Raw genomic sequence first — 8,864 nt, forward strand, 5'->3', positions numbered from 1 at the left:
TATGCAGGGATATTTTTAACTGCATTTGTTAAAGGAAATGCCTGTATAATTCAATTTCTTTCACACTATCTCCATTGGGGAGAAGAATGACAAAGGGCCTGGAAAAGAGAAAAGCCTAACAGAACCATTTCGTCCCAATCCATCCCAGCTGCAATTATTAACAGATGAGGGCACCTTCTCTTTCTAGAGTCTTCTCCCTCTGGCAGGGGAAGGGCAGGGCATGGATGGGAGAGTCAGGAACTTTCCCCACCTCTGCTCAAATCCCCATTTTTAGAAGACAGAACCCTTGAGACCAGCTATTTTCTCTTCTCCACAGGTAAATGACTATTAACAGTTCTTTTGAGATTCTGGAGCAAGTTTGTATTATCATATGAATTAGAGAAGTGACTTTTCAAGACATATCCTGTAAGTCCTCACACACGTGTCCTAAGGAGCAGGGAGGCCCTTCTCCACACAACCCTCCACTCTCAGAAAGACACCTCCTGTCTCAGAAGCTGGCCTCAGAGAACAGTGAGAAAGGACCCAACCAGCCTGTTTTTCCATCACCTGCTTTTGTCTACACTTCTCATCAGATGCATGTGTCTCCTGAACATGGGCTGTGTTGGGCAAATATGAACAAACCCAGTAGTTTGAAAGTTCCAAGAAGGAGGTAACCTGCCTCAAATTTAAAACTTGCCCCCTAGGAGCTGGAAGCCACCAGGCCCTGGTAGTCTGGGCTGCGAGCCTATGCCTCCCCATCTTCTCTAGGAGGAATTATTTGAAACTCTCTCCCTCTTTTTTTTGAGACAGAGTCTCACTATGTTGCCTTCGGTAAAGTGCAGTGGCATCATAGCTCACAGCAACCTCAAACTCTTAGACTCAAAGCAATTCTCTGGCCTCAGCCTCCCTGGTAGCTGGGACTGCAGGCACCTGCCACCGGGATATTTTTTAGAGATGGGGGGGTCTCACTCTTGCTCAGGTTGGTCTTGAACTCCTGAGCTCAGGCACTCCTCCTGCCTTGGCCTCCCAGAGTGCTAGGATTACAGGCGTGAGCCACTGCGCCCTCTAGGAGGACTGATTTGAAAAGATACCCTTCTCACATTGTGTCTGTTCCCAAGGAAATCCTGCTGATGTCTTGTGTCTGCAGAGTTTAATAGAATCTAAGGGAGTGTTTTTCAACTTTTTAATTTCATGGCACACTTAAACCTATAGTTAAACTTCTGTGGCACACTTAAATTATGCTGATCAAAAATAAGAGTAAGAAAAAGAATATACTCACTATTCTTTGAACTTCTTTTGAAAATAGTTTAATGAATGATCTTTAAAAATGTTCACAGCACACCTAAGCTCCTCTCAGGGCACAGCAGGGTGCTGCGGCACACAGGTTGAAAATCACTGATCGGGGCAGTGCCAGATGGAGCACCCGCGTGCTGTCAGCGGACCTTCTTTGTCCATCTGTTCGCCCCCCACCCCCAGCCCCGATTAATTAACCCAATCATTTAGAAGCTCTTTATGACAGCTACACACCAGACCCTGCTTGGCATTTTTTAGCAACTGTATTATAGAATTTCCCTTTGCCAGTCGTTGAACAAGAGAAAGAACTTGGTGGCATCTACAGTTAAGAGAGAAGAGTGTATATAAAAAAAAGATAAAAAAAGACAGAAGCATGTATATATGACTGACATTTCTGGGGAGAAAAGTGGTGGCATCTGTGATGGCTTGGGGGTCACTGTTCATGAGCCCCAGTGAGTCCCAAGATCACACAGTGGAGGAAATTAAAGCATAAAACCCCTAGTTAAAAAACGCTGGCCCCCAAAGCGCAGCACTCACAGGTGTATTCACCTGCCTGGGCTGTAGGTGGATAGCTGCTATGCCAACTCTGTATGAAGTTGCTCCCAGGCTTTGCACCCTCACTTTCTAAGGAGGTTTAATACAAATTTTAAAAGTAAATGAATGTCTCAAAGATTTTTAACTTTGCTTCTGCTCTGTGCTATATGCAGAACAAATAATTCTCTAGCCTCCAGAAGAGTCCCCTTTACTCTAAAATGGGATGATGGAGCTGATAAATAAATACCTCCACTTATATTAGTAAGGGGAGCACCCAACGGGACTATCTGGAATCCATACCTGTGGGGACAAGAAGAGGTCACCACACATTAGGGATGAATGAGCAGGCACATGGCCTGGTAGAGTCAGCTGATGTAACCCTTCCCCTGAGAACACAGCTTCCTCACCTGTGAGCATGAACGATCATGTCTGCCTCACAAACCTTGGAGTAGGATTATATGAGGTGGTCCATTTAAAATGCTTAATGTAGAAATTAGCTCAAAATGGACCCAAGATGATTGAGAAGTAAAGAGAGGGAGTGGTATTTCAAAGCCAATTCAGAGGTTATAAGAAACTTGTGAAGTATGTGAGAAAAAAATTTAAAAAGTAAATAAAAACATCACTGGCATGCTAGAAAGTAATAAAGCTTTTTGTTCAAGCCAAAAATTAATGTTTCATATGAAATGTCTGGACCAGTAAATGTTTGACCAAGGGAAATGCCATAAAATCGTGCTTTTGGGGTTTTGTTCATTTGTTTTTGCTTCAGAGCAGTGGTGGGAAGTATGTTGATTTCATGAAGAAATATGTACTGGAACCTACCATGTGCCAGGCCCTGGGTCAGCCCCAGGGGACACCGTGGTGAATAAGGTACATGGACACTGCCCTGCAGAGTTTACATGCTGTCAGGGAAGATTAATCCAAACAAATGCAGTAAATTAAAAGATCAATTAAAGAAACACAGCAGAGTAAAAAGTTAATTAAGTAACTTCAGTAAAGCGCATTAAGTGCTTTGAAGAGGGAGAGCAGGGCACTGTGGGGTGGAGCTGAGTCAGCTGAGGTAGGTCTGGCTAGTTCTTTGGAGGAATTGATCCTTTCACTGCTGCCTGACAGTGAGTAGGCATTTGCAAGTTTTGAGGGACAAAAAAAGGAGAGAGAGTATAAAAGAAACCAAGAGACAGTTGGCTCTCAAATGATTCCACATCTGTGGAATCAATCATGGATCAAAAATTTTTGGAAAAAAACCCTGCCTCTGTACTGAACATGTACAAACTTGTCACTATCCTTTAAATGATAGCGTATGACAAATACTTACATGGTATTACGTTCTGAGTAATTAGAGACTATTTAAAGTATCTGGGAGTATTATGCAGTCTATAGAAAATAAGATGACATTTTATTTTATGGACTTGTGCATCTTCAGATGTCGGTGTCCTCAGGGATCCTGGAACCAACCCCACATGAATACTGGGGGACAACCATATGTGGGAGGATGTGAAGGGGACTGAGAGATGGGCAGGTGCAAGGAAGGAAGGAAGCTCAGCTCAGCTCAGCGCGCTCAGACACAGCGTGGAAGTGGTGAGAAATGGGGCCAGGAGAAAGCATGCTATTAATAGAAAGTCCTGCAAGCATACTATTAACATAAAGGAGTTGGGGCTTTCTCCTAAGGGCTGTGGGATGCCACTGAAATCCCTGGCATTTGGGCAGGATCCTTTAGCAGTGGTGTGGAGAAAGAACTAGAGAGGCTGAGTCCATTTGCACTGGGAGATCAGCTGAGACCATGGCAGACTGGACTGGGGAAGAGAGATGGGTGGATTCTGCCCCTAAAGTAAGTTAAGGAGCCTTCCAGAAATGGGGCGAGGGTACTTTCAAGGTGACTGCTCACCTCTGCCAGGGGCATCTCTGGTGGCTCAGTGAAAAGAAGCTGTCAGAGGAAATTAGCAAACACAAAAATCTTGCCTGTGCTGTGGATGGAAACTCTGTGCACATTCAAGCACCTGACCCTGTGGGTAATCAGAGAGCAATTACGCTGTGCTCACTAGATGGAATCTGGCTACTAGGGGATGAAATGGATTTGAAGTGGATGGCAGTGATTAAGCACAGGCCTGTGGCAGAACCCCGCTGGGGCAATTACAGGCAGCTGCAGGAAAATGTAATGTCCCACCAAGTGAGAAGTGCGCTAATTAGAGAAACCAGGCTGGATGAGCTGATAAGGCGGCAAAATGGTGCCATGTCTAAACACCGTCCACTAGATGATTCCAAATAAGTAAATATTCAAGGGTGGTGGTGGGGAACATTCAAAGAGCAGATGCCGAGAAAGAGTGCAAAATCAGCCGATGACACAGCTGGGAGCAAAGACAAAACACAGGCGACAGCATAAGGATCTGTCCTGAGTGACAATCAGTGACTCCTTGAGGCTTCCTGAGAAACTGGGGGTCCAGCAGGAACATGGCCCAGGGGTGAGACTCTCTCTTACTCAATCCAGATATGAAGAGGAGGAAACTCCTTGTGAGCCTTGTCTTCTGGCTCACCTTAGCCAACATGGTGTGCTCATTCACTCACTCACTTTCTGTCTGGCCAATATCTGAGAAGCGTTGGAAATGATTCACAGATGGATAGCACCTCATCATTGCCAAAGGTGTTCCCACAGATCATATTGATGACAGTGACGAGAGATAACATTTATTGAGTAATTCTCCTTGGCCATGCACTTTGCTATATGCTTTGCATGCATTTTCTTATTTAATCCTGTGGGGTGGGTACCATTATCCTGGATCAACTGGTGAGGTAGAGAGAAGTTAACGTGCCAAAATCTCACAGGATGCTTGTAACAACTCTGTGAGGGCTGTTCAGCTGGTCTCCTTGATTTTGTAGATGAGGCAACACAGGTAGGGAGAGTTGTTCAAAGTCACACTCAAATTAGCTAGTGGCCATTGGGGTCCAACGCGAAGGACCCCTTCTTTTATACAGTGCTGCCTATGAAAGAAGAAACAGGCCAGAGGCAGTGGTTTCACTGGGCATCATAGCAAGAACCTGCCCCTACAAAAAAAAAAATTCTTAATTGAAAAACATTTTTTGAAAAAGGAAAAGAGTACATGGTTCTACTTCTTTAAGCTAAAGGTATGTTTACCTGACCTGCAAAGACAATGTCCCTCACTAACCTTGGCTATGCTGGGATCATCTGGGAGAAGTTAACATTAGAAAATAAAGAGTAAAGTTGGAATAAAAGAGACCACCCATTGACGATGTTTCCGGAACAGTCCACACCCAAGATATTTTGTCCAGTTATCACCACAAATACATTCATTCTGGTCATATTACGTACAGTGAGTCCTCACTTAACATCATCAATTAGGTTCTTAGAAACCACACCTTTAAGTGAAATGCACAGCAGGTCCTCAAATAAGGTCCTTTTGTTCAATATCATTTTGTTATAATGTTGATGAGGAAAAGAAAATCTTTCATTCAAAGTCATTTCACTGAAGTCACAGTTTCCAAGAACCTACTGGCAATGTTAAGGGAGGACTTCCTGATCTGATTTCTGGTTAGGAAGAAACTTGTAAAATGGCTAGATTGTGTGGAAGAGCCCTGCAGCTGCTAGAACCCTCTTTCATTCAAATGCTGTCTCTTTTGTGTGAGTTCAGAACCACCAGATCCAGAGTTACTTTGTGGAGTGAAAGGCTTTGACTTGATGTATTAGTTATGCTGCATAACAATTCACCCCCAAATTACAGTGGCTTAATCCAAGGCACATTTATTACACGTATCTCACAGTTTCTTTGGGTTAGGAATCCGGACACAGCTTAAGTGGCTTTTCTTTCAGGCTTTCTCCCAGGCTGCAGTGAAGAAGTCAGCCAGGGTTAGGGTCTCATCCCAAGGACTGACTGGGGCAAGACCACTTCTAAGCTCACATAGTTGTTGGCAGAATTCAGTTCCTCCAGGGCGGCTGATAACCGGGGGCATCTGTTCCTAGCTGGCGGTGGGCCAGAGGCTACCATCAAGTCTTTGGCTTGTAGACTTCTCCAGCAAGGCAGCTTTGTTTCTAAAGTACACAAACCAAGAACGTTAAGGAGGCAAGGAGGAGAGCCTGCCACCAAGATGAATGTCTCAACCTTCCGTGATCTCATCACAAGAAATGGGCTACTTACTATTTAACTTCTTATTACTTACTATGCTGGGCTGTGTTAAATACCTTATATAAGTTAATCAGCTCATGTAATTCTCACAATCATGTGGCATTACTATCTTCATTGGTGAGAAAATGTTAACATTAGAGGGACTAAATAACTGGCTGAAGGTCCAATAGTTAATGGCAACACCAGGACTCAAAGTCAGGTCTGCCAAACCTCAAAGCCCATGCCTCTACCCACCACCATGAATGAATTGTCATTTTACCTAAACATTCAAATGCCTCTATCTGCACCCTTCTTCCTGGTTCCAATGTTGCCCTCTCAAGTCCAGTTCTCCTGCTCTGCTGACAAAAACGGCCTTAGTGTGCCCTCCTATCCTGGGGCTCTCCCTGTCTAATCCTAATACCACGTATATACCCTCTTTCTCTTTGGTACCATAGTTAGTACTGTCCAGCTCTGAGTTGAAAAATTATCACTTTCTCCCTCTCTCTTATCATAGAATAATAGAATGTTAGAGCTGGAATGATCACATTTGTGTTGCCAAGCGCTAACTCAAAAAATGCCTCACCATCTCCCTACTTCTTTTTTTTTTTTATCTCCCTACTTCTTATCAAAGGATCAAAACATCAGAACTGGAAGAGATTTTAGCTTTCTATTTTGCACAAATTCTTTCTGAAGTTCATTTTTCCTAAGTTATTAGGTAGGGAGCGGTAAGAGGGGAGACTAACCTGGATTTCCATGTGCTCTGCTCATACTAAAATCACAGTAGCACAGAGGGTGGCAGAGGTGCAGGCTTGATGAAACGGGGGATCTGGGACGATCTACAGCAGCTTGGGGAAGAATAGCCCCTGACCAGAATTCCCTCCACATGGTTGAGGGTGGCTATTTAATCCCTGAACCCTCCTTTTCTGAGCAGTGTTTAGGAATCAAATAGCCACCCCCAACCATGTGGAGGGAATTCTGATCAGGGGCTATTCTTGTGATTCAGGTCTCACAAGCTGAGCAGGTGAACTAGAGGACCAGGCCCTTCCTTGGGGGTGTAACTCAGATGGGGATATAAAATTAACAATAGTGACAGACCAATAAATGCAGGAGGTGACAGAGGGAAGCACCTGCTAAGCTGGGTAGGTAGTGGCAACACTCATGGTGACAAGAAGACCCTGGGGGAGGAGAGAAGAGGGCAGTTCTGAATGTGCTGCTTTTGAAGACCTGTGGGTCTTAGGCTGGGAATGGAGGCCATTAGATGAAGCAAGATGACAAAACTCAGTTGTTTAAGCTGGGTGATGGGCCTAAAGAGTTCTTTGTAATATTCGCTCCCTACTTCTTATCAAAGGATCAAAACATCAGAACTGGAAGAGATTTTAGCTCCATTTCTGTGTGTCTCTAAAATTCACTGAGATCCCTTTGCATCCTTACAACAAAAACCCTTTTCAATAGATTAGCTTGACCGTGATTATGGTCCTTGCAATGAAAGATTCCTTGATGAAGACATTCATGTAAAATCTTTACAATTTCACACAATAGCTTCATGGTTATGTCCATTCAGCTAACAAATTATATTGTTAGTCCCTTGAGCATGCGTGTTATCTTGCTACTAAGGATTCAAAAGATATCTCCCAGACCCTGCCCTTACAGAGATTAAACCAAAACAAGGGAAATAAGAAATTTTGTCTCTGAATAGTTAAAAATAGGTTAACACATTCCAGGACTGTCTATTCACTGCTATAGGAAGGAAGGGCCACAAAAGTTCAGAGGTAGAAAAGGTGGGTGGGGGCTGCAGTTGTCAGGTGAGGCTAATCCAGGGAAAGCAGGACTTGATCTGGGTCTGGAACTGAGCCTAGGGTAGAAAGGGGCCTGAGCCCAGGGTACCCATTTCTCACCTGAGCACTGTTACTTGAATCACAAGAAAATAGCTACATTTGATCTTAGCCAAAAGGCTGAGAAGCAACAAGAAAACAGCTAAAAGAAATAAAAATACTTTGAAAGTCTTGCAAGCTGAACCCTATAATGTTTCATATGTTGTAGGGAGATGCTGCTAGCACTGCATGCAAGAGAACTGAAGAGACAAGGAAACCTGTTGAGGGGCTGTTCTAGGTGTCAAAGCCCAGAGAAAAGAAAAGCCTGACAGAGGGTGACAGGGAGAAGAATGGGACAGGATAGGCACAGAAGCCATTAGGGAAGCGCAGAGAAGGGAGGTGAGCCTTAACGTTCTGGTGAGGGTACAGAGCCAGGCGTATCATTTTTCAAAAGCTCCCAGGTACCTCTCATGTGCAACCAGAGTTGAGAAACACTGTTGTAAGTTTTCATGGCTGGACACAAAATTATGCCACTGAGAGAAAGAGGATAGAAGGAAGTGTGCGCAGAGGTGGTGAGATTGTTTGACTTACAAATAATGTTGCATTTGAGGTGATTGCTTGATGTTCAAGTAAAGAAAAAGCAAATACTTGTCATTTAAGAATGTGGGGCATGCATTGTGGAGTAAACTGCAGAGAGGAAAGAGGTGGCACCATGGATCAGTATGTGGGAACAAAAACGTCCAGCCTTCCTTGAGAGTATGGCATGACCCATTAGCTCCCTTACACGCAGAGTTGTTGGGAGAATTGTAGGTTGGTGGTAAATGTGTCTAGCACAGATGGAATACTGGTTAATTATTTAATTCTAAAAATGACCTTAATAGGTAGGTACTTACAATCCCAGTTTAAGGTAAGCAAAAGAGATTCAAAGAACCTTAACCAAAGGCCTACAGTTAGTAAATTTATAGTTAAAATTGAAATCAGGTGACAGTCTGAAAGCCAGTGGTCTCCAGCTATGATACATACTAGCAGAAGGCTGAGCATGAAAACACAAGTACCAAGCTAAGAAGGTGGAAGAGCAATTGGCCTAGGAGACAGGAAGAGTCAGGAAGTCAGGAGGAGGGAAGCTGTAAGTGTG

The sequence above is a fragment of the Nycticebus coucang genome, chromosome 15, assembly GCF_027406575.1.
Source record: "Nycticebus coucang isolate mNycCou1 chromosome 15, mNycCou1.pri, whole genome shotgun sequence".
In the NCBI taxonomy this organism is placed as follows: Eukaryota; Metazoa; Chordata; class Mammalia; order Primates; family Lorisidae; genus Nycticebus; species Nycticebus coucang.